The sequence below is a fragment of the Pleurodeles waltl genome, chromosome 5, assembly GCF_031143425.1.
Source record: "Pleurodeles waltl isolate 20211129_DDA chromosome 5, aPleWal1.hap1.20221129, whole genome shotgun sequence".
Classification (NCBI taxonomy): Eukaryota; Metazoa; Chordata; class Amphibia; order Caudata; family Salamandridae; genus Pleurodeles; species Pleurodeles waltl.
The window spans coordinates 362,590,602-362,617,669 of NC_090444.1; the positions used below are offsets into that span (position 1 = coordinate 362,590,602).

Below are 27,068 nucleotides of genomic sequence, written 5' to 3' on the forward strand. Positions count from 1 at the left end.
CAGCACCCCAGACACTGAGCCCTTCACCAGCACCCCAGCCACTGAGCCCTTCACCAGCACCCCAGATACTGAGCCCTTCACCAGCAACGCAGTCAGGGAGCCCGCCACCAGCACCGCTGCTACTGACACCGCCGCCAGCACTGCAGTCAGTGAGCCCGCCACCAGCACTGCAGTCAGTGAGGCCGCCACCATCACCGCAGTCAGTGAGGCCGCCACCAGCACCGCTGCCACAATGACAGCCGCCAGCACCAATGCCACAGAGCCCATCAACGGTCCCGCAACATCCTGAGCCAGTGGCACCACCGCAGACATGGCTGCCATCCCCAGTGGTCATTCGTACGAGGCTGGTGGTCAGTTCCAGGGGCCTGGGCAGCTTGCATGTTGCACCACCGTCAGTGGAGATTCACATCCACTACCTCAGTCCTTGGCCAGATGAAGCACTCTGGGCACAAAGCCCCCTGCAGAACCAGTGGAGAAAGGCATCCACTACCTCAGTCCTTGGCAGGATGAAGCACTCTGGGCACAAAGCCCCCTCCGGAACCAGTGGAGATTCACATCCACTTCCTCAGTCCTTGGCAGGATGAAGCACTCTGGGCACAAAGCCCCCTCCAGAACCAGTGGAGAAAGGCATCCACTACCTCAGTCCTTGGCAGGATGAAGCACTCTGGGCACAATGACCCCTCCATTACCAGTGGAGAAAGGCATCCACTACCTCAGTCCTTGGCAGGATGAAGCACTCTGGGCACAAAGCCCCCTCCAGAACCAGTGGAGATTCACATCCACTACCTCAGTCCTTGGCAGGATGAAGCACTCTGGGCACAACGCCCCCTCCAAAACCAGTGGAGATTCACATCCACTACCTCAGTCCTTGGCAGGATGAAGCACTCTGGCCACAATACCCCCTCCAGAACCAGTGGAGACTGTTATCCACTTGAGAGACTGTGGCTTTGCACTCCCCAGGATACAGCAGTGGGCAACCCACCCACTGGAGAGACTTGAGAGATTGTGGCTTTGCACTCCCCAGGATAATGCAGTGGGCAACCCACCCACTGGAGAGACTTGAGAGACTGTGGCTTTGCACTCCCCAGGCTAAAGCAGTGGGCAACCCACCCACTGGAGAGACTTGAGAGACTGTGGCTTTGCACTCCCCAGGATAATGCAGTGGGCAAACCACCCACTGGAGAGACTTGAGAGACTGTGGCTTTGCACTCCCCAGGATAAGGCAGTGGGCAACCCACCCACTGGAGAGACTTGAGAGACTGTGGCTTTGCATTCCCCAGGATAAAGAAGTGGGCAACCCACCCACTGGAGAGACTTGAGAGGCTGTGGCTTTGCACTCCCCAGGATAAAGCAGTGGGCAACCCACCCACTGGAGAGACTTGAGAGACTGTAGCTTTGCACTCCCCAGGATACATCAATGGGCATGGAGCCCCCTCGTGGAGCTGGCGTCGTGCACTCATCCGGCTGAGGTGCCCCCTCTTCCCTTCCCCCTGAGGTGCCTGTTTCATTTCGATTTGATGCCCAAGCAGTGTTCTCCCCGTTTCGAGTCTGGTATCGAGTGTGGGCCTCGCCCATGCATTTTGGGCCCAGTGGTCCACGGACTATGAATGGTGCACTACCCGGACTTGATTGGTTGGTGTACAGAATTGTTTATACTGTATATAAAGTTTTGACCAATGGATTTTGATTGATTAGAGTTGTTCAACTCATTTCCTTTTGTCCTTGCGTTCTTCCAGGGTGGTGGGGGGGTGTAAATGTAATGTTGCAGCATGTATTGGTGTGTATGTTGTTGTGGGTGAGGGTGTTGCGTGTGTGTGTCACTCTCTTTTCCCTCCCCCTCCCCTATGTTGTAGGTGCAGTACTCATCGTGGTCGTCGCCGCCGTCTTTCGTGCTCCTGGTAGAGGAGAAGGAATACTATTGCAGGGAGTATTTGGAGTTCAGGCTCCATGGCGTCCTGGTTCCTCATGGGTTGTGTAGAGGTGAGTGTTTTCCCTTCCAAGTCCTGTTTCTGCCGTGTTTTTATTTGCGTTGAATCCGCCCCAGAAAAGGTGGCGGATTGGCCTGTCATAATAGTGTGGGCGGGTCATTGTCTTTTGCCTGTCTGTTGGTGGTGACCGCCGCTGTGTTTGTTTTTACCGCCGTGGCGGTCGGAGTGTTAAAGTGGTTTCGGCCATGGTCGTGATTCCATTTCTTTTACCGCCGGCCTGTTGACGGTCTTACCGCCGCTTAAACACCGACAGCCAGGGTTGTAATGAGGGCCTTAGTCTCTACTTTACTGATGTGAATGCGGTATGTGATGATGAGAAAGTTATAATAATGTCTGAATGTGATGTTGAAGTAAGGAAGAAAGTGGTGACCATACTTACTCATTCAGGATCGCTGCACTGCCTCACAGGTGATCAGTTCTAGAAGAAAATATTTGGTGAAGATAAAATCGAACTGTTAGAGCCTGACATTAATCCCAGTGGTTTTGTGAAGACCAAAATTGTTCTAGTACGATGTGGCATACTAAAAATAGTATTTAAAGGAACAAAAATTGTAGACAAAGTATGTGTGGTGAAAAAGGGAGTAGACTTGTTAGGATGGAAACACCAAAAACATGTAGGTGATAACACTAAACACTGATATAGCTGAACAGGTTATATTGATTCCTCACCTGAGTGAGAATGAAAACAAAAGTGAGGAAATTTCAAAATGTTTTTGGAGAGAAATTCAAATTGTTAAAAAATTTTGGACAAAGAATTATACTAAAGGGCCCAAACAATGGTACGTAAGGTGAGGAATGTGTCGAACGTAATGATGATGCTACTCAAGAAACAGTTGAAAAGGTTAAAGCGACATATGGTATTAAAGCTATTGAAACATCTACATAGCTTGCTCCGATAGTTCTGGCATCCAAAAAAGGTGGTAAAAGCATTATAATGTGTACAGATTTTTGCAGTCATGATAAGAACATCTGGGTAGGCAAGCAACCTTTGTCCAATTTCTCTGAAGAGTTAGCTACTTTGGGTGATGCTCATGTATTCATCATGATGGACTTGTCTTCCCACTTCTAATCAGGTTTTACTGCAAAAAGAATCTAGACCATTGATGTAATTTGAGATACCTTTAGAAGCTTTTCACTTGATCACGATTCAGTTGTGTTTTGGCATCTGCAGCAACTTGTTTAAAAAGACTCACGAAGAAGGTATGGCGGTTCAGCAAGAATATGTTGTTTCAGAGTGGCATTCTGGTTGATGGGAAAGGCAGAAAGGCTCACAACAGAGTGCTAAAGAAGGTATTAGAAAGGTTGGAACAGAGAGCCAGATTTAGAGAACCATTTTGCAATCGCAAATCTGGTGATTCACCAAATCGGTGCGTTTGCAACAGCAAAATTCATTTTTCGAATATACAAAACCTATTTTACATATCAGAAAAGTTTTTTTGAATCCTAAAGTGGGTGGCGTAATGGCGTGTCCCTTCCAAATTGCAATTCAGTATGAAATCCAAAAGCAGTTCTGATCTCAAACTATTAAACAGTTATGACAAATCAAAGGAGGTTTCAGCTAATTTGCAAAGGGTGCTGGTTTTTTTTGAGACCCTCTCCGCCTTGGTAAAAGTGTTAGCAGCCTCAGGGTTTGGGGGAGTTAGATAGTAATCCAAAGGAGCCACTGTCTGCTTTCCCTAATGAAGAGATATATTTTTGGAATATCACAAACAACCTATATATATTCATGAATATGAACTGTGTAGAAGAGATAGGTGGGATCAAACCCTACGTGGAGGTGAGAGACAAAATTGGTAATTTAGTACACAATGGACATTTAGGATGTAATTTGACTAATGCAGGAGTAATCGAACAGTATTGATTTCCTAAGATGTACCCAATAGTGGAAATAATCAGTGACTGATTATTTCCAATGTGTTGGCAATGATAAAACCAAAAGTGTACGAAATGCACTCCTGTTTTCTTCTGTTGAAATGAATGAAGAACCATGGAGCAAGTTGTGATTGGTCATTATGGGTCCTGTTGATTTGCTTCAGATGGCACAGTGCTATGTCTTGATGTTGGTAGACTACCTGACAAAATTAATTACAATCGATTACAAAATGGATAACAACGAAGAGCCTGATTTAGAATGTGGCAGATGCAGTATATTCCATTGGTATGGTGGAGTACTTTACGGCTGCTATGCCGAGAGTACTCTGTCTGCTGTATTTAGAGGTGTCCACTGGCCCTGCGGAGAGGAAAGACCTTATGTTTTTTATCTTCAAAAAGAAAATCCAGGGCAAATCCCTCGTCATTGGAGTTTTCTGTCATGGCTTAGCGGTCATTAAGTTGTTTTACTTACACTTACTGCCACGGTTTGGATGGCGGTGTGTAAAAGTATATACATGCCATTTGTTCAGCCACTCTAAGTAGGGCGGGCAGGCAGGCAAATGGCAAAACTCTGATGGTCTGACAGACGAAGGACAGTGGCTGGTGTATGTCAGTATTAGAGATGGAGTTATCTCCGTCGTTGACATACTAAAGGTCTGCAAGACGCTAAATGAGGCAGGTAGACCTTCAGTACTGCTATAAGGATACTGTGTTTCTTTTGCGGCAGAAGGGGTACCCTTTCTTCTTCACACTAAATCTGGCCCCAAGTCTGTAAGCACTATAATTGTAGTGTTGGAGTTCTTAATGGATGACTACTCAAGTGAAGGTGTGCTTTGTACCATTATAACAGATAATGATGTGCAATTAATTTCTGCAGAGGTTTTTACAATATATGTTGATTGCACATCACAAGATGGCTTTCTACAGGTGACTGGACTAGCTAAGAGAATGAACAGGCTAGTGAGCAGTTGTGTGCAGTGAGAAGCGATGGAGACTCAAAGGAGTCTTATAAGAGGCACATTTGCCTCATTGAATGTCTTGATAATGTGACTGGGATGTTGCCATTCTTGAGATTCAGAGGTTGGAAGGGGTGGAATCCAGCTTAATCTGATGTAGTTTTGATCAAATGATGAAAGCAAGACAGGGAGCAGAGGAACTTGAAGAAGTGAAACATCAGAGAGGATAATAACAAGGTACAAATGTTGGAGATAGGAACTGAGAAGGTGGGGGATGCAATATTAGTGAAGAGTCCAAGCTTTGTAAAGAATGGAGAGTCTGCATTTATTGTACCTCTCCGCATAACTGATTTGAAGAATATTGTGGTGATGGTTTTATCTGGTGATGTTTGGAGCATGTTGAAATTTGTACAGGGGAATGTTAATGGAGAGAATGTGGCTTGTTGATCCATGGAGAATAACCCTGCAATGAAAGGGAAGGGTGTGCATAACAGAAGACCTTCAATATAAAGAAAGTATTATGTCTGCCCTTTGATGCTCTAGCTAGTTTGTATTCTACAGTGCATCTGCATAGTACTTATTCTTTCTAGTGGTAATGAATTCTTCCTTTTTTATCCAGTTTATTTTCCCATTGATATAACCAATTTCTTTTTTGATGTCTATACAATGCATGGTACTCTATTTTAGTTGTGCATTTTTAGTAGTTGCATAACTGTGTAGATATTATGCTATTTTATGTTGTCCTGGAGTTTGTATCTGTTATTTCAGTAGGGGCAGGACGAGTATTGTTGTTGTCGTATTTAGAGTTGTGCTGTCATGTTAGTATTCTCTATTATAATTTTCTGGATTGTATCTTATGAAGAGTTAGAGTCCTGGAGAAACAGTTGCTTTAAGTCTCCCTAGACTATGGATATTGTTGGTGTATCTCCTGCAGTGCTAAATAACAAGTGGCTTGAATTATGCATGCAGTCTGTTTGGAGAAGACATTCTCTACAACACAGATCTTCCTTACATCCGACTCCACCAACCCCAATTTTATTGGTGCCCACTTTTAGGAGGGTTGGCTGAAAATGAGTTGAAGGTCTGTCACAGTGATTATTTTTCTTTAACTAACCCTCCTAGTCCACGTAAGTAAATGCAATGGGTGTCAACCGATAGGCGCTATGGTCACACCTTCTTATGAATAATTCTAACCACAGGTTTCTCACCTTAGAATGTCCCCCAGGTGCCAGACTGAATCCAGAAACTCTTCTTAGCAGTGCATCTGTGTGCCACTAGGTGGCGCCATGCTGCTCCACATTAGCCACAGAAGTGTTGGAGCAGAGCCACATATAAGCACAACCCCTGCACACTGACATCAGTTCCTTTCTTTCCATTCCTTCTGATGTGGATCTGGGGCTCTGCTCCCACGTTTTCTGGCTTGTAAAAACAATGCTAGGGAACAATGTCCCCACCAAAAACTCCAGGTTTGAAACCAAGACTTCATATTACAAATGTCAGTCATGGACCTGCACAAGGTCTGTCTCTGGTGTCTGGGCACGGGCCACAACTCGAAGTTGTGTTATAAATGTGCCCTCATGCACCTGAAGGAGATCTGGGACTGGGAGGCGAAGTCGTACATTGCGGAACACAAGAAGAAGTCACAGCCTTCATGTAAGTCCTGCTCCATGTCTTGGGTGCAGGCTTGGTCTGACCTGAGGCTGTTCCTGGAAGCTGTCAACATGATGCTCTAAGTCCCCTGATAAGTCAAAAACAAACTCCTATTGCAAACATAATAAAAGAAGCACAACTCGACCCCATCCCGCCACCGTGTACCTAATTTGAAGACAATACTGCAGTGGATTGAAGTGTTCAAGGAGGACAGGCTGCAGATTTGTGGTGGGTTTCTGGTTCCCTCTGGTGTGCCTTCAGGCCTTAATGAACCGCAGGGGGTGCCAGTCTTGTTACTGCTGGCCGATCTGTCCTCAGCCGGAATACACCACTTGAAACTAGCTTCGGACACCAGTACAGGCTTACACAACGGCTCCATGTCACAGCTGCTTCTTGTACATGGCCATGTCAATGCATCAAGCTGGCATAGTGCATCTTGATGCATTGGAGGCAGGTCCAGGCTTACTTGCAGTGCATCATGATGCAAGACCTGGTGGCTGCATTCTCACTGGAATTTTGGCTCTCGCAAAAACAGAGGACATCTTGGACCCAGCAGTTATTAAAGCTGCATCCTACAAGCAAATTTCTGTTCTTTTACTCATCTACAGTTGTTTGTTACAGGAAGTTTCCATATTTTGGAGGCTTTGTGAGGCCTTTGCTGCCCCATCACCTGCATCTTCATGGTGATCCAGTGGCAGCTTGATTCCTTTTCTCGTTTTTGAACTGTTTAAAGGACTTGTTTGATTACTCGATGCTTGACCAGCAGAATTCTTTTTTATTACATATATTTTCTTCTTCAAGATAATGGTATGAAAGTTTTTAAGGAATGAGTGTAATTCCCGGAAGCAAACATAGTACAGATATCCTAAATTGAAAGCCAGGCAACCATATGGTGAGCAGATTAGAGAACTCCTTTAAGGAGTTACATATTTTTACTTGAGCAGTAATCATCTGCATTTTTCCTCTTTTAGAAAAGACTACTGAAATAGAAGCATCTATGAAAACAGTGATGTAACCTTCCTAGTTGAAAGCGGCAAGTAGTAGGTAATGTTAACGAAAAAACAGTAGTGAAGTTAATATCAGTAAAGTAGTGTAGATCCAAGTAATCTTATTTACCCTTTGTGTTTTTAACAACACACATGGGAAGTCTCTAAACCTTTTCTGAGGGCAACTGGGCTGAAGCAATAGAAGGGACACGCAGAAAGTGGCCAAGCTACTCAGAGGACATCTCTCTCTTTTTATCCCATTACCCTTTCACCTGGGTCGAAACCAGTCTGGACTGAAGAATTGCGATCAGGCTGTGGGAGGAGTTCAGAGCTATTTTCTTTGATTCCACCTCGCTCCTGCAAGCTCACACAACCTATCAAATTAGTGCTTAAGTGTTTCAAGACCTGTGCCGGTCCCTTTCACGTAGATGCTTGTACCAATCCAACTGGTGCTAGAAGGGTATCTGGTTTTGATACCAATGTCGGCCACCAAACCAACTTTGGCTTGCTCTTGACCAATGTTATGCTATGAAATTACAAAACTGCAGCTGGCCACCATGCACCCTGACTATGAGGCACCATTATCTTTTTCCACTCTGACTCAGACCGGTGAACACCCTATGATGTGGATGATGATAGTGGTGATAAGGATGGCTTTCTCCTCGTCTGCTACACAGGTCATGTCTTTTACATGGATTTGCAAAACACCAGTGGACGTGATATTTCTCCTTAGGCAAGGTTTGACTTGATGCTTAAGCCGCCATTGAAAGAAAGTGCCTCCTTTGCTGTGGAGGCCTAGAGGGGAGCTGAGATTCTGGAATTACAGCTGCCTTCACTTGGGGCCAAAATGAACGTTGTCAAATACATTTTCCAGCCTGGACTAACTACTTCTGAGTACGTTCCCTTTTAACGAGGTCTATACCTATACCTTGATAGCCTGTTGCTCAAAGCCTTCTTCCTGCCCACCAGTAAATAGACAGGTGGACAGGCATCACAGACTGGATTGTGGCAATCCTGATTTTCTTACCGAACATCCTGCTCTAGAGAGCCTTGTGGTTCAGGTCTCAACCAGTAAAGTGAATCCCAGTTTATTCACCGCAACTTCTCCGGATAGGGAATCTAAGAGAAACGAGGCTTTTGCCAAGTGCCGTTTCTCCTTCTCCAGTGTGGCATTGCGGTCAGTTAATGCTGTTGGCATACCGGGTCATTATATGCATGCCTTGTGGGATATGCCCAGTGAGATTTTGCAGTGGTTCCCCAAGATGGTACTGCCTTTTTGGCTAAATTACTTCATGATGAAAAAGACACAGCCAAATATATTTTCCGTGCTACTGATTGCCTCAAGAGGGCAGTTGGCACAGCATTGTTCAGCATACATGGATGTGCTCCACTGGATTTTCTGGTGATGTCTAGGCATCCCTCAATGATATGCCCTTCGATGGGACCTTCATTTTTGGGAAGAAAGCAGACTCCATTGGATCACTGTAAGGAACAACAGTGCACTTCTTGGATCTTTTGACCTCTGCCAGACAGTTTGTACACCAGTTTAAAATGTTCAGAGGCTATCCCAGAGGGACACAGAGACAGCCTACGCAACCGGTACAATAGTCAACCCAGTCTTTTCAAGACTGTGGACTCAAGTGTCGTAGGAAACATGTGGGCTGGCAGAGATATCAGTCCTCTGATTCCTTTCCACCTGTTTCAACAGCTAACAAGCCACTTTAGTTTGTGCATTTAATTCGAATGGGGGATGGGTTCCATCCTTTCCTACCAGGATGCCGATGCATTACTTCTGAAAGATGTCTCATGCAATTTGTTTGACATAGCATTTTCAGTTTGCTGTTCTCTCCTTCAGCCACACCAGTGCCCATTGAGTGTTAAAAAACTATGGCAGTGGCTGTTGCCTATCTTCCCAAGTCAGGGATACCAGTTTTCCCCTACTTTGACAGCTGGCTGTTGAAAGTGAATCACCACAGTCAGTCATTGACTTCGTACAGACGATGGTAAACCTCCTGACAGTTTTGGAGTTCACTATCAATGAACCCAAGATGCACCTTACTCCTTCGCAAGAGCTTCTATTCACTGGAGATGTCCTAGACACCATGCAGTTTAGGGATTTTCTTCGACTACAATGACACCATGATATTTGGGCTATGATATCAGCCTCAATCCTGGATGTTGGAGAGAGCAGCTCATAGCTTTGTTGGTCTGCCAGCCTTCCGCATCTTCCTTGTCATTTGTGCCAAGTGGTACAAATGGGCTCTCCAATGGAACCTAAAGTTCTAGTTGACCCTGTATCAAGGAAATTTAACTGTTATCCACATTTTGAATAAGGTGACTCACAATGAGCAGTGGTGGCTGCTCAATGCAATTGGTCCAGCGATAGGCTCCTCTCCCTTCCCCACCTAGAGTTGACGGTGGTGATGGGCACATCCCTTCAGAGTTGAAGAGGTCATCTGCAGAGGTAGCGATTAGTGGTTGGAGTTGTGGCTCATTCGTCAGGTTCTGGAGACGTTCCTACTGGCCATCAAGAGTAGCATGGTGCAGGTTCTCACAGACAGCACCATTGCCATGTGCTACTGCAACAAGCAGGGCGGAATGTGGTCCTGGGTTCTGTGTCGGGAGCCTCTGCTCCTCTGGAGTTGATTGGAGTGGCAGGGTATTTTCGTTCATGATTCACCTATCAGGGTCCATTGATGCCAGAGTGGACAAGATAAGTAGTCAGTGTCTGGCAAATCACAAGAGGCAACACTGGCTAGAACCTTGATTAGATCTTTTTGCTATAGTCAAGAATGAGCAATGTTGAAAGTTTTACGAGTTGGAGGTTTGTGGCCTGGTGTGGTGCTCATAAAACTGATAGTTGACCAGCAAAGATGTTTTACGTTCTTTTGTTAGTTTATCTTTGGCCCAGCAAGACTGTGCACTGGTCAGTATTAAAGGTTATTTGTCAGCCCTTTCAGCCTATCTGTGTTTACCAGATCAACTGTCCTTGCTTAGATCACCTATTTTGGTGAAACACATGTTTCATCCCAAGTCATTTGTGATGCCACAGTGGGACCTTAACTTGGTCTGGATGTTCTTTATGTGTATGCCCTTTGATCAATCAACCAATCAATCAGATGACTGTATAGGTCGACTTGTCACCCGTGAGGGCATCCAGATCTCTCCAGTAGACATATTTTTCGTGTTCTATGGAACTCCTGTAGAGTAGGGGAGGTCCTGCGGTGCGGGAGGATGCTGTTCCAGGCTTTGGTTGTGAGGTAGAAGAAGGAAACGTCCTCCTGCTCTGTGGCATTGTATGCAGTGCGTTTGGGCCAGCACAAGGGAAGTGGAGAGGAGGTGTCTGGACCTTAAACATGTGTATAAGGAGCTTCAACTGGCATCTCTTCTAAACCGAAAGCCAGTAGAGTTTTTGAGGTGGGGTGACGTAGGTGCGATGAGGGAGAGCCAGGATGAGTTTTACTGCAGTGTTCTAGATAGTCTAAAGGCTTTGAACTAGATGGGCATCGATTCTCACATAGAGGGTGTTTCCTTAGTCCAGTCGACTGGTGACAAGGGCTTGGGTGATGATGTGTTTCGAGGAAACCACTTAAAAATCTTATGTAATGCCCACAGAATGGAAAAACAGGAGGACGACGCTGCATTGACATGGGAGCTCATGGTGAGTTTTCTGTCCAGGATGATACTGAGGGTCCTGCCGTGCTCAACTGGGATTGAAGTGGGGCCTAGTTCTGTGGGCCACCAGGAGGCGTTCCAGGGAGAGTTGTCGCTGCCCAAGATGAAGACTTCCGTCTTGTCTATGTTGAACTTGGGGTAGCCATTTCTCATCCAGTTGGCGGTGCTGGTCATGCATTGGTGGAAGTTGGTTCTGGAAGCAATGGAGGTTTCAGAGAGCGAGAGGTTGACTTGCGTGTTGTCGGCGTAGGATATAATGTTGAGTCAGTGGCATCTCACTATATTGGCAAGGGCGTACAAGTATATGTTGAAGGCTGTCAAGGAGATTGTCGGAGTTCTGGTCGGATTTGTCTTTGAGGTGTGGGGGCATGCGTGTTGTGGCTGGTGAAGTGGCAGAGGGTGCAGGTGAAAGCTCCCACCGTGGAGTGTGATGATCCCCAGTGTCATTGTTTGTGGCGGTGTCCTTGGTCAAGGCCATGAAGGACAGTAAGCTGTGGGTGGCAGTTGGACCATGGTTCCTGGTGCCAGGCGCAGTCCAGGCACTGTTGGACGCAGACGGACTTGCTATTGGTGTGCCAGTGGAGCACCCGCTGCACGTGGCCTCCATTAAGTAGGTCATGGGAGGGGTGCTAGAAGGCGGTGGGCGAGGGTGGCAAAAAGCCAGAAAGGAGAGTTGGAGACAGGAGAATGTGGAGGCAGCAGGATCCGGAGAAAGGAGCGGGGAAAGGAGAAAAAGGAGCAGCAGCAAAAGTGGACTAAAAAGGCCCAAATAGTGCAGAAAACAGCAAAGAAAGCAAAAAAGAGTGAAGGAATAAAGTGAGAATGATGCAGTTGGGAAAAGACTGAAGTAGAGAGTGAGAGAAACAGGCAGAAAATGGACAGGAGCAGCAGCAAAGGGGGGGGAGAGAAGGAGCAGCAAAAAGGGTGGAAAAGAGAGCAGGAAGATGCTTGAGAAGAGAGTGGGGCAGAAGCAGGAAGAAAAATGCAGCAGAGGATCCCATGCTTATTATTGACTTTGAAGACTGTCTTCCTCATTACAATTGCGTCAGCTTGTCACATGAGTTTATGGCAGGCACTTTCAGTGCAACCGCCTTACATCACCCTTTTCCTGGACAAGTTGGAGCCGAGGATTCAGGAGTCGTTCCTGTGAAAAGGCGCGTGGTTTCCTTTCTCATTGGGCATTCCGCCACTCTGCCAGCGTTCTTCAATTTCCCCTGCGGTTAGAAGTATTTATCAGAACACGTTACTTACCTTTTGTAATACTCTTTCTGTTGGATATTCTGTCTTTCTTTTTTTACTATTTTAATTGATTTTCACATGAGGACATAAACAATAAAAAAACAAACATGTGTTTACACATGGTACCGGTTTGGCAAGAGGACGTACAAGCTGTACAGAATGTTTCAGAGTAAAGTACATACATTAAATAATTGGGTGTAGACATTGACACATATTTCCTGTGCAGTGGATACTCTATCTAACTGCAGATTCCTCACTGCCCTCCCATCTCCCATTTCCGTAGCATGGCCTCTTTAACATGTGAAAAGGTTTTAAATTAGTATTCAGCACACTGCCACCAAAAATTGTTCATGTTCTGCATCTGAGGGTGCAGAACAGGAAAAGCAAGTAACTGACGTTAGTGCACAGGAATGGTGCTTATATACTCGGCTCTGTCAATTCTGGGCTGTTATGGAGCCAGTGCAGAGCCACCTAGCAGCATCTGGGAGTGCTGTCAAGAAAGGTTTGCAGAGCCAGGCTGATACTTGGGGAGTATTTTAAAGTCAGGAATCTGCTGTTAGATAGTTTTCACCAGAAAGAATTTTACCAAAGGTAAGTAACTTGTTCTTCGCTCGTCAAGGTTGCCAGAAGTAAGGACGACTCCTTGCTGCTGAAACAGTATTGCCTAGCACTTCTGAATATTGCATGGAAGCAATAGGTGTCTCTTTGATGGGCCTCTAAATGGAGTAGAGGAACTTGGCATTCAAAAACCCCATGCCATAGTAAATGAGGACGGCATCCAGCTGAAGCAAAATTGCAGGAGATTAAGCTGTAGGAATTTTCTTAAGATTACCACAGTCGTTAGGGTAGGAAAAACAGGAATCGAGTAACAATGTAACCTGTAGGTGTAAACCCGCTGCCACAGTCACCTGAGCATTACTGACTCATGGTAATAATGATCCCATCTCCCTACATGGAAGAAAAACAGGAGGGAGAGAAAGCAAAGCAGGAAATGGTACAAGGAAGTTAATCGGTCATGATGGACGTTTGCAACACTGTTGTAGGAGCTGTGAAGTACTGGGCAAAACAAAATCTCAGTTCATGTTGCTGAAGAATAGAGTACTGGGCAAGGACTCTCGTGTGTTGAGTTCATGGGTCAGAAGAAATCTCAGAAATGGTGTTAGAAAAAAGATGGGAGGTAAGTGATATATTGCAGAGTACTGCGACATAGAGGTGGGAAAACGAGTCTATGTTGCGGAAGACCGCCCTAAAGGGAACGTGACAAATGCAAGGCTCTTAGTCTGTTAAAGACTGACCTTGCACAAAGGTGTCCTTCCCCAGAGTGCCATATCGAAAGAAATGCCAACATCCACCTCCGCAAGAGAGTGTACACTGTGAGTTAGAAAAACGCAATGTTTGTGAGTCTAGAGAGTGTTCACGGACAAACCAAGAGCACAGTGGCAAAAAAACATATTTTAAACTTTTCAACTTGTGATTCTTAAAATACAGAGCTGTCATGGAGCTAAAAGCAGTTGTCATGTTGCAAATTGCATTTCTGCCTCTGGTGACCCTAAATACGTTTTGCTTTACACTGACATCCATACATCCATTTTTAGGTCAAGAGTAGCTGCGCGCAAGTGCTGCTTTTCCGTCGTGTTGGTATCTATGTGGGCTTTTAAACACGCCCACCTCACGCCCATCACTTTCACTCGTTCGTGGGCTTGCCTTTCAAAAATCCTTTGATGACAATGGTAAACGATTTATGTTGGTCCCGCCTTGGGACGGTTTTGTTACCACCATGGGGACCAACCAACATTGTTACATGGATAATTGCACGTTTGATGATATTTTTGACTGCGAGCAAACGTCTTTATCCTTTTGTGTCTCTCCTTCGCGCTCACGCTTATGGCGGCCATGGCGCTTTGAATTGACTTGTTTATGTCATCTGTTTTACTTTTCATTTTCAATTTATGTGGCAAGAAATGTCCAGTTAGAAATTTACAACACTTATATCTCTTATTTGAGCAAACGCGAGACTCATTGAATTGGAAATGCCTGTTTCAATTGGCTTTGGTTGTGAGGTCTAAACAATGCCTGTTGCCCATCATCCTCGCATTCATAGAACACACAAGTGAATCCTCTCATCAGGTAAATCATTGTTTCTCAGCTGCAAAGTGCTGAGCATTCTTTGTGCCTCCACTGACTCCAAGAGATTGATATTTATGCCACATTTGTAGGCTGTCAGACGAAATGCCCTTTTCTCCTGATGAGGAGGTTCTCCCTTCTTGCAGGTCTTGACCAGTTCCTTCACATCACAGCACCCTTTTCACCATACATCTCAAGGGTGATCCTTAAGCTATGTAACAAGTGCTCCCTTTTTCTTTTTATATGCCTTTATGATTAACACTTTTTCCTTTTTTATACCACTAATCAAATAGGTGTCTCAGGTCAGGGTTCCTGAATGGGGTTGTGGTATGTGGGGATTCGGCGTATCTCTCCCTGTGGTAGCCAAATTTGAAAGAGTTTACTATTCTCTTGGTAGGTAGCTCTCCGCTTTCTCTTTGGTGTTCATTGCCTGCTTCATCTCCTTAGTTTTCCTCACTTTGAATATTTTCTTTGTCTAGTCCTGTTCACGTGTCACCAAAGTCTTCTTTGTTTCCTCTGTTTCGCCCCGGTTCTCTGCGTTTTTCAGTCTGCTATCCACCCTCCACTAAGTGTCTACTTGTTAACCACTGATCGGTGGTTGCAGTTCCACTCTCCTTTCTTGGGACTCCCACTTTCTATATCAATGCTCCTCCGCCTCTTCTTCACCTTTTGTATTACCAGCAACCTAGCCTGGAGAGAAAGTCATTAAATATGTTTTCCTCTGCAGATATCCTCCCATCAGAGCACTCACTTCTGGACTAGTGCTCTACATAGTGTCCTCTGGGATCGCCTAACTCCACCTACTCCCTGGGTGTATTCGGCATTTGATAGTCAGTTGCTGTATGATCTGACCCTTAATGTGTTATGTTCTTTTCTTTAGTGAGAGAAACATTGTCACCAATCTGCCTCTTAGGCATCTGCTCATTGGATACATCAGAAGAAGGAATCCGAGACAAGTAATTCACATTGGTTCACTGGTTGTTAGCCTTGTGAAGAGTCCACAAATAAAAAGGTTGCAAAACCAGACATCTATCAAATAATACTGCAGTTAATCCAGAACCCACTTTATTACCAAACACTCATTTTCAATAGTTGAGTAATGACTCTCATGGGGAAGCAGTTTAAGATTGGACTGTCTTGTCCATCCTCTCCCTATTTGGTTAATACTGCTTTCATTGCCACTTCCATAGCATCTGTTTGAAGAACAAACAACTTCAGTGAGAGTCAGGACTTTGCAGAGCACTACCTTTACTAAACAGTCTTTCAAAAGCTTTTAAACAGTGTTCTATGAATTTAGGTGTTGCAATACAGGCACTGTTTTAACTAAGTTAATGAAAGGACTTGCAAGCAAACACAAGTGTAGGATAAAACTGATAGTAATCTGCCAGACCCAAAAATGCTCTCACTTCTTACCTAGTGTTTGGTACTGGTGTCTCTTTTATAGCTTGCATTTTATTTACATGTGGTTACATATCCAAAATATTGAATTGCAGCACTTCTTGTCCTGTTGGAATTCAATATGATGTTTATGAACTACAAGTTTTGGAGATGTAATGATATATTGTTTTATTAAGAAAGTACAGCCTGGAGAATCAGAGAGAAACTATGGTCTTGTTTGCACTGCGATCAAGAGTTAGTATTTCAAGAGGTTTGGAATTAGTAATTACTATGATTGTGTGAGGGTCTTTAACTGGGAAGGAACCAGTTTCTTCTTAATTATTTAATAGATTCACATGGAAGATTTATTCCTTCTTTCTTGTATTAGGTAAATATGATGGGGAACAGGAGTAATCATACTAGGATTTTATAAGGACCCTTCCAATGAACTAATAGTTTATTTTTAGAACATAAGAAGAGCACTGCGTTGGAATTCCCAGAATATGGTATTATGATCATAGCACTTCTGTTGTTGTAACAGACTGAGGAAGATGTTCAATGCCAAAGACCATAGAAACCTGTTTCTCAAACTAATAGCATAATATTCAAGACTAGTTTTCACTCATCTTGTTGATGTTTTGCCATGTTCAGTGTGGTACAGGGCCGTCGTTTGAATAAAAGTTCAACACATTCCTGTCAATGGCACCTACTGGCATATAGTACTACAGGTAATTTCCTGGCCCAGACCTTCCATCCCATTGGTTTGTATAACTGGGCATTTGTTGCCCCCTCTGATCACTTTCCTTGTAACTCCTCCTCCTGTTTAGCTGATCTTCTGCTTGCTGTTCACCTTACCTTGGCATTCTTCTTCCTGCGAACCTCATCGCAAGAGATGGTAATTCTTAATTTTGTCCTCTGCAGATACAGAGTGCTCACTTCCAGATCCACTAGAGCGCTCACTTCCGGATTGTTACTCTACGCTGCATTCTCCAGATCTCCTGACTCTGCCCACTCACTTTTATGATCTAACACAGTTATATATTTTGACCTGTTTTGTACTGGAAGAAACCCCATCACTCTGGCTTAGATGAAATATTTGTAGCTGAGATTAATCCAGAATTACACCCAACGCTCCACTTATTGTATTTTGTGAAAGTAAAGTGCACTTGTTCCAATCACAATTTTCGTATTTTCTAAAAAGTGACTTAATTGCCTGTATTTTAATTAAACAATTTAGGACTAAGTAATACTGTGTCAAAACTTTGTTTTACCAGTATTTATTTTGAGGTCTCTTTTCACACAGAACTTCTGAAATGCCCCCAATAAAACTTGAAGGCCAGTGGCATGGCAAATACCTCCCTGTGGTGCAGGGGGGACAGGGCTCCAGGGGTCCCCCTCAGCACAGTACCTAGTAAACTGACTTGAGAGCTCCTGAGTGCGTTTGGAGGGGGGCCCCTCCAAGTACATCGCTGGGGGAGTCAAGTCTTGTTATTTCACTGTTGAAGGCATACAGGTGTGCATGGCATAAGTAACGTGTTGTCAGCAAACATCAACACCAGAGTGTTGATGTTTGCTAATGTTGGAGTGTTATGTTGACATCTATTCATCCACCCTACCAAACCGTTAAAATACAAACAGAACAATGTGGGGGCTAGTAGAGACTCCTGCCTTACCCCTCAATTAATGGACTCCTATTGGTGAGATCTTCCTGACTACTCCACCTAACGTGAGCCTTAGTATCAGTATGTAATTAAATAAGAATGTGTGAAAGATCATCAGGATAGCATAATGTCTAAGTACCTGCCACATGCGTTTTCTGAGGACTAAATCAAATGCAGCCTTCAAATCCATGAAGGCCACATAGCGATGGTCTTTTTGTAGTGTTATATATTTCCAGCAAACAGATGAAAACTGAAACACCTGGTCCATTGTGCTTATTTTCTCACAAAATCGTGCCTGAAAATCTGACAGGATCTGATGGTCTTTCATCCAAGTCTGTAGCCGTGCAAGAACAGGCCTAGCAAAGATCTTTTGTGTTATATCTATAAGACTAATAGGCCTATAATCCCCTGGGTTATCTCTCGCACCCTTCTTATGGATGGGGATAATAGCCTTGCCTCATGTCTCAGGTAGATCTTTTCCCCCTGCGACTTCATTGGTGAGGATATTCAGATAAGGTATACAGACTTCAGACTCACAAAGGAACAGGTCGCCTGGTATACTCTCCGGGCATGGAACTTTTCCCCACTTTAAATGTAAGGCAACCTCAGTTTCTTTCAGTGAGAAAATGCACACAGAAGATATGCATTCAGGCAGCTGAAACCCCGAGGGACATTATTTATGCTCAGTACTATCATGGGAAGTTAACACGAGTTTAACGTTCTTTAAAAAGAAAAGTAAACGGGGGAACCCCCTTGTCAGAAGGGACAGATGAATCGTGCTGGGGTGAACTCGATCTGCTGCCAAATACAATAAGTCTCCAGAAGGCTGAGGTCTTTTCCCTTGTCAGTGTATCAGTAATTTCAGCCCACTGGGCCTCCTCCCATTCTCTCCTATTGGCCCCATAGTTGACATATGCCTTTCTGGCAATAATGAATTCAATTTTATCGCCCTTTCTAATGGATCCAGTCAGCCCCTACTTCACCTCTCTGCACTGACTTCTGAACTATGGGCAAGAAAAATTTGGGTTAGGTTTCCATCTGGCACGGATCAAGAAAAATGGTCTTAAAATAGTACAAATTTCAGAGTGGAGCAAACAGAATTACTCCAATCAAAATCAGCTGTCTCATGTAAATTGAAAAAGTCAACAAGAGCGTGATAAGTTTTGCCCAGTAATAGAGTTTTATTAATTATATCAGCCCATTTCACATTCCTTTAGTTGTTAGTGCCTGTCAGTGGCACTAGATGAGACTCAATTTTGCAATCCTGAGAGATAAGGAGAATGTCAGCAGAAAGGCCTAAGACTAAAGCTCTATTGGGGCGAAACATACCCTTCATGTCACTTAGGAAAGGCCACAGTCTAAGTAAGTGCCAAGGATATATAGTCAATATTACTTAAAGATCTGCCCCTCTTGAAGGTAGGTTTAGCCGGGTGGTCTGATTAAGAGCACCCATTTCTTGCTCTTAGCTCATATTCTAAGGTTAGGTGATAGAGCTCATTAGCTACCTTATACCATTTTTTCACCAGATTTGGCCATAGCTCGGGAATTTCCTACTCCTCGTCTTCTGCTAGTGACAAGGATGAGGATGGTTCAAGGGATTCAAAGTGTATATTACACTCCCTGGCGAAGATCACAGGCCATTCCTGCTTAATAGAGGCAAGAAGAGTTTGAAGAGAGTGGAGTATATGAGATTAGGTTTTTTCAGCATCTTAGCGGATGCAAATTTTAATCTCATCAATATGTCTATATTTCACTGCGGAGGTATTCCGTAGAATCAACTTAATACCCAAGATATCCTTGGAACCAGAGTTAATTGTTTCTATCCTACAGTTAATTACCAAGAATTAAGCAGTACTACATGACCTATCAAAATTCACTTGTCCTATGTGCTGTGAGTGGGATGCTGTGGTGAATATTAGGCTAGGGTGAATTTGAATCACCCATACACACTGTCCTCAGTGCAACTCCTCTGCATGCTAGGAGAGGCTTGCACATCCTTAAGATTAAGATATGACTGGAATATCAATGAAACAAAACACATTTTATTGCAGTAACCAGCAGGAAAACAGACTGCGAGCATTAGCCATTTCTCATGACTTTGCGAACATCACTTACTAGAAAGTATTAAGCAATCAGGTACTCATGAGGTGTAAGAACAAAAAAGTACAAGAACAGTTAAGAATATGCTCTGATTTGAACTTCAGTGCAGCAGTAAACATAGCTAGAGGCATGAGAATTTTGAAACTGTTATGCAGGAAATGAGGTGCACGGTTTTCTTCTACAGTGAAGAAGCTTTTGAAATAGTATTGAAAAATTACTTTCCAAAATGGCCAAAGGTCAGTATGAATGTGAAGGTGCACACAGGGTCAACATGTGAATTTTTATATGATGTTTTTTTCCAGAGAAGGATTACCGCAGAGTTTGGACATGGTCCTCAATTCTCGAGCAGTCAAATGAGTGAGTATCTTAGCCATTGAGTCATTGTGCTCAAAAGAGGTTTTGTTTTCTAACTGGAAGCTAATCGTCAGGTGGAGAGATGTAATAAAGTGGTTACCGAGAGGTAATGGTTTAAGTAGGAGGAAAGGACTTCAAGCTGTGTCATAGTAATGCATGATCTGCACCCTCCCTGCTACAGGTTGCATGACTTTTCAATACTTCCATGGCCCTGATCCTGGTTCCAAGTTCTTTCCTTGAAAGTTAAGGAAGTGTCAGAATGTTGGTTTTGATGTGGTTTCTAAGATGCGGCAGGAACACGTGGTCAGTACTGAAGTCAAAATGAGACAACAAATGAGTAATGCAAAGGAGAGTGTTTCTAAGCAGAAGGTCTTGGTTGGGCAATTGGTTAGAGTCAAAAATGGGAAAGGATCACAATTTGGTATTCTCCTCAAGTTGTTAACCAGGATTTTAAAAGGACAGTGAGGGTGGAAGACGGCAATCTTTGAAGTTTTTGATAGGGTTACCATCTGAAAAGGTGGATTTGAGAATGTGAAGTCACAAGATGGAAAAAATGTGTATGAGCACTGTGCTCCAGAGGTTGAGCTTCCAACTGCGATTAGATCTGCCTTGTCAAGGTGCGGCAAAGGCAAATCTGGACTCATAAGGGACCAATTGCAATTGTGAAGAAACAAGCATACCAGATAAATCATAAGGTAATAGTTTCCGATGCAGTGCATGTTGTAAGTGTATTCCTAAAACAATTGATTGGTTTGTTTTGTGGTGTGGTTGGTTGTGGTTCTGTGTGGGTTTTGGTGACCCCTGTGGTGTGTTATGTTGTTGGTTAAGTAATATGTTTCTTAGTTTGTTTGTCTTTTTGGCAGAGAGGGAGATATGTGGTAAGGAGTGTGGAACCAATGCCGTGACTGGTTGGTAAGTGAAATGGTGGTGGGACCGAGCAGTGACTAGTTGGTGAGTGGTTTGTGAAATGGTGGGGTGTCAGTTAAAATGTTAATCTTGAGGTGGTTCTTGGGAAGGTGGTTTAGTTGTAAGGAAGAGTAGTCGTGATGGCCTTTTTCCTTCAAGTGTACCTACTTGTTGTAATTTCGAGTTAAAGTATTTCACCCATACTTCCAGATATAATGGCTGTCTTTCCAACAGTGCTTTGTAACTATGACACAGGTTTGATGCCTATTATTAAGTTGAGGTGATAGACATTGCTTACACTGTGTGCTAGTCTATAAACTGGACACACTTTTACTGTTAATCACTATTGTTTAGTGCATCCATAGTACCACCACCTAACACTATACTATAACACTTCTGAAAGGCCATAACATGATTTTTTAGATGTGGAGCAATGTTGGATATGGATACTGTTGAAAATTGTGATTCATTAGTTGAATACACATAGTGTCAGATGTACTAACATTAGGAATTGTGATTTCTATATTGCGTTTCTTACCGGATCACAATTTAGAAATCGCTATTCATAATGTACTAATGGATTACTTTTAAAATAGCGATTCCTATTGTGGTCACAAATTGACCTACTTTATGAATATTAACGAGGTAGGTTGCAGTTTGTGACCCATTAGTAATTACAGCAATCACAATCATGGAGGCCTGCTGGTGTCATCAGATCACCACGTCTTTGATTACTTTTTAATAAAGCACAAGAGTAGGCAGTGATCCATGGGACCACTACCTGCTCCTAAATATATATATATTTTTAACATTATCAAAGGGGAAAAGGTCCCTGGGGGACCCCTCCCCATTTGCAAATGCATTACCAACTCCTTCGAGATAGTGATAAAATATTAATGTTTTGCGACTGGAATTCAGCTGCAAAACATTAATACATACCAACGTGAATCGGTATTTGGAAGGGATACCCTAAACACGCCCCCTCCAAATACTGATTCGCTAAACTAAATTGTGATTCTGTAGCAAGTTTGTACATCAAAAAAAGCATTTTTGGTATTGCAAATGGCACAGTTCTATGAATTGGTCCATTTGCAACCTCAAAAAAGCTTCCTACATGTGGCCCATAGTCTCTAAATTAGATCTGTCTTTAAAGCAAACATTCATATTTGTAAGAGACAATTAAGGTCGGGCTGCCCAGTGGTTAAAAATATTGATTTGTTTGCACCATTTAGCCGTTTCAATGAAGAATGTGCCCACTTCTTATGACCAGGCACAATTGAATCTCCAATTATCTCCTAACTTACCCATATTTTAGGAATAAGTGCTTCATCTTTAAAAAGCACCCCAGCTATCCATGTTTTATGAAAATGTTTTGGTGAGATCACCAACATGCCATATCAGAAGATCATGGGCTGATTTACTACCTTTGTTAGTTCAGTTACAAATGTATGTTTTCCAAACAAAAAAGTGAGCAATCACCAATAGTCAGCACTCCCACTCTGAAACCTGTTCCAGCTCTCCTGAGAGAGGTTTCCTAATATGATGTTCTGAAAACTTGGTTTAAAACAGATGCCCATATGTAGGTCATTCGTGAATTGAGTCCCAATTATGTTTTCCTCAGTTTGATAGATATTCCCAGACGTGAGTCTTGAGCTCACTGTGCCAGACGACTCAATCTATACCTTGCTGATGAAGTCTAACTCAGTTGAAATCTGTCTGGGATTGTTCGTGTTCTCATTCAGAAGGGACCTGTTAACTGTTATTATTGGAGTATGGTCAAAGTTGGTTTGCATATGGATGGTTCCCATCTGAAGTGACAAGGTGAGAAAAAATAAATTGTCTGGGTTAAGGCCAGAGAAATTACCGGTGGGTGAGATTAATTCAAGCATTCCACCCATTACTTTTTTAGTTTCCTCAGAGTGATGCCCTAATTGGAACGAGTATGCCCAGGTTTGAGACCCGTGCTCACTGAGCCACAGGACTTAAGCCATACCTCACTGATGATGCCTAACTGACTTGAGACCAGTCTTGGGTCGCCTGTATTCCTATTCATAGGAGACCTGGCCTTGGAGTCCATTCTGGACTGTTTCTTTGGAGCAGTGCAAGACTGATTTGTGTATGGCTAGTTCTTGCCTTAGGTGGCTTGGTGGGCGAAATCTCAGTTGACCGAGGTACAGTCCTGAGTAATCACCTGTGGTATGCTCAGTATTCCTTGTAGTGAAATCGAGAGCTGTCAAAATATCAGCTATTGAAAAAACTGTTTGCAATTGAACACTGACTCATTCATGGCGCGTCTAGCATAATCATCTGAAGGTACACACTCATTATTGGGCAAGTACAAAGTTTTAAAATGATGAACCCAGGTGTCAACAGGGACAGCTAATTCTTTTAACTGTCTTTGGCTCTTGCCCTGGATAGTTGTTGTGATGACGTTCCAGAAATCTATGGAACAGTGTCAGAAAAGACAGCCTCTAACTCCAATCTGAGTTTGCCCTCAACCCAAGTTTGTCTTGCAATTTTGTATTCATCTACTGTGACACCTCTTTGTGGTACCAGGGCTATTAGCCTTTTTCAGGGCTGTAGAGAACTTTCTGTGCTGTGTCTTAAGCCAGCCATGCTTACCACTAGAATAACCTTTATGCTGTGGATGTAAATGATGAGCAGTAGTAAAATGTATATGTTGGTGGGCTTAAGAAGTTTGGAATTTTCTTAACGATCTAAACACAGCTGCTGGATTTAAAGTATGAAGAACGGTTGCATGGTCTGACATGGGAATTGAGAAGGCATGAATCACTAGAGGTCTGGTCCATCCCATAGAACTCAACTGACAAACTAATCCATCCGATGGTTCCATGGCATAACAGGACACCATTACCATCTGCAATGCTCTGATGCCAGATTCAAGCTCCACACTGTAACACTTTGACTCTGTACTGGAAGAATGAAGACACAATAGGGTTGTCTGGCACCTGCCATTTTGATTTACTAGATCACAGATTATAAATGATCAAAGGAAGTGTGAGGCCAGACCTCAATGTGTCCTCGTAGCAATCATTCATTGTGCATGGCTGATGGGAGCCCCCAGAATCAACTCACAGAAGAAACCAGATGAGTGACCATCTTCACAAGTTTCAGCCGAGAGGTGAGGAAGAATGGACTGAGCCTGTGAAGCCGAGCGTGGTTGCGACTACACCAAGCGCTAGGGAAAGGGCCTTTGAGAAAGATTATCACCAACTTGGAGGTGCAGTACCTCAGGAAGGGGAGAAGCTGTAGGGCATGATGTCAGGGGACTGCCGGGAAGCCCTAGAATTTAGGCAGACTAGTTTTCGACACTATAGTGAATGAGCACTGGCATTATGTGCATAAAAAAGGGTGGTGAGGTTTTACGTCATGACTGAGTGGGGTGAACCCTACACACTGGCTGTGCCACCCAGTTCTCACATATTGCAGGTAGATGCCAAATGAAACCATGGTAGTTGCAGAGCCTGCAAGCCTTCAACAGCCCTCTGATGTCTAAGTGCTGAATTGACTTTGACACAGGCCAGAAACATCTTAAACCGATACTTATTGGGCTGAACTATACTAGGGGCACTCCGCATTAATAGCTATGACTGAACTTCACTGAAATAACTAAACCAATACACAGTGCATTTTTCACCCAAGTCATCCACTATCTTAGCCCTGCCCCAGGAATCAAAGAAGCAGTGGTGAGAGTCCATGTCACACTAATGTAGTAGCTTGTCTCACAAGTGAGGTAAACATCGATAAAGCCTAGATTCTGGAATATAGGGTGGAGGTTTGGCAATCCAGGACACTAAGAAATAAAAAGTGTGGTGAGGGCATTGATACTTATCTGTAAGTAAAAGAAGAATCATTGGTCCAGTGGCTTGGATACCAGAGTTAACCCCAAAGGGCATCTCTATCTTTAGCTTCTTGAAGAACATTTCAGATCACTTGATATATTAATGCAGTCTAGACTACAAAGACTGCTTTGAAGACCACACCCAGACAACACATGAAATGTTTCTTAAACATTTTAAAACTACACTATAAATACAAAAGAGGACAGACACAACTGTTCATGATGGAAACTTCAAGAAACACAAGAGTCCAGTCTTTAAAAGACATGTTATATCCTAATGTAACTAAAAGAGAAGTGAAAGAAGGACATCCTCATTTGTCCAGGTCGTCCTCAGAACAGGAAGTTACAGAGACACAGAATCCCATTATTTCACAGGACTTCCTTCAGCACTTCTTGCAGGAGATTGAAGAAGAGGTGGGCACTAACTAGTCAGATCTTAAAACATGCTTGCAGGATTCTAATTAAGATGTTAGCTTAATGGGCCATATAGTGCATGACTGTTCTGTGCGAGCCACTCACCTGAATTCCAGGCGTTCTAATAGGGCGATGGCATTTTCCCAATCCCGGTGAGGTCTAATGTGACCGCAATGAAGAATACATTGCCCTCTCTCACATCCTCAAGGGAAAGAATATCTTGGGAAACAAAAAAAGAAAATACCAGCTTCTGCTTCGTGGACTGCAGAATCGGGCTGCTGGACCTTGGACTGCGTGTCGTGTTGGGCGTCAGGACTTCTGATTTCCCAAAATACTGGGTTCTTATTTTTGTAGGATTCTGGGCTGCAAAAGAATTCCTTCATTAATACACTGAACTTGCATTAACTATTGTACATTGTAGAATGTCAGTTATTTTTGACACATTATGCATATGTTTCTATAAGGCTGAACAAGTCTCTTCCTCTTTTTACAATACTTTCAGAGTCTCTGAAGCAATGTCCAAACTCAAAAACAATCAACTTGACTAAAGAGCTTCTTTGTGTTCTGGCGTAATCTCTTGCCTATAATAGTTCTGATAAACTTGCTCTATTTCCAATCTCCTAACTCTCAGGGGAGTGCTTGTTACAGGAAAAATGTCTTTCCTTAATGTCTGCTTAGTGGTGTCTTGGTTTCCCACCCAAATGATGTATCATGCTAGTTCTTTTTGTCATTAATTATTTAAAAGACTAGCTCTGTTTTGTTTCATTTATGCGATTAATCTTTCTTTACCTTGAAATGAAGTTACTTGCTGGAAAATTTCAGAAGAACCCAAACTGTTTTTTTTCACCTTTCTTATTTTCTCTTTTATACAGGAAAAACAGGATCGTCAGCAGAAGACGGAAGATGAGAGCCGGGACTCCGCAGGAAGCAGATCGAAGGGTGAGGATTGCTGGAACTTGACTGGAGACTGTCCAGAGGGTGAGAAATGCTGGAACTCTACTGGAAGCTTGTCGGAGAATGAGGAACACTGGAATTCGACTGGAGGCAGGCTAGAGGACAAGGAACTTGACTTGCACTGGACCTTGACTGGAAGTAGGCAGGAGGACAAGGAACTCAACTTGACTGGAAACTGGTGAGCAGAGCAATATATACAAAGCCAAGCAAGGCTTCAGACTCACACGCATCTTTAAATAATAAAATGTGCACATGTGGCTTTTGGTAGTTGATTGCTTGTTAAGGAAATTAGCAATTATCCTCCTGATTTTGGCAAATGTTCAATACCGATCTCATTTGAAGAGCACATGTTTTGGCAGTTTCAGTTGGCTCAGGTGGAAAGGCAGTTGACTGCTTGTTAAGGAAATTAGCAATTATCCTCCTGATTATGGCACATTTTCAATACAGATCACATTGTGAAGAACACATGTTTTGAAAGTTACAGCTGGAGCAGGAAGAAAACAGTGTGCATAATCAGCACACATTGATTATAATAAATGAGACATATAACCAGCATTGAACATTGCAAACTTGTATCTTCAAGGATGTAATAAATATACCCAAATAAGTCTGAATGTTGCAAGCATAAGCATCTTACTGTAATCAAGCTCTTGGATGTGCTAATGTACCCACAACAATGACATTGCACAAAGAGAAAATCACAGCCTCCTGAGTCACAGAAATTTGATAATAGAACAAAATAAGAGGCATTACTGATAATGGAGGAAAACATTGAAAACAGGTCTTGTCGGAATAATATATAAATATTGGGGTCTGCAAAGAGGGACAGAAGGAGCGGACATTAAGGGATATATTGCCAAACTCTTCCACATAATAAGTGGTTACCTGGATGACACCCCCACACCCCTATGCTCTGTTGCACACATAGAGTAATCCCTATGAACCACTGA

General features: G+C 43.3%; 1 protein-coding gene across 2 annotated transcripts in view; it reads left to right on the forward strand.

The window, feature by feature from the left end:
* Positions 1–27,068, forward strand: part of TASP1 (taspase 1) — a 628,686-nt gene that overhangs the window by 111,936 nt on the left and 489,682 nt on the right. The window contains exon 1 of one of the 2 annotated variants that reach the window (XM_069234108.1): positions 26,260–26,296. The exons of the other annotated variant lie outside the window; for it this stretch is intronic. The gene's annotated coding sequence lies outside the window, so the exon portion shown is untranslated. Of the gene's footprint in view, positions 1–26,259; positions 26,297–27,068 lie in introns of those variants that run through there. 2 annotated transcript variants of the gene reach the window in all.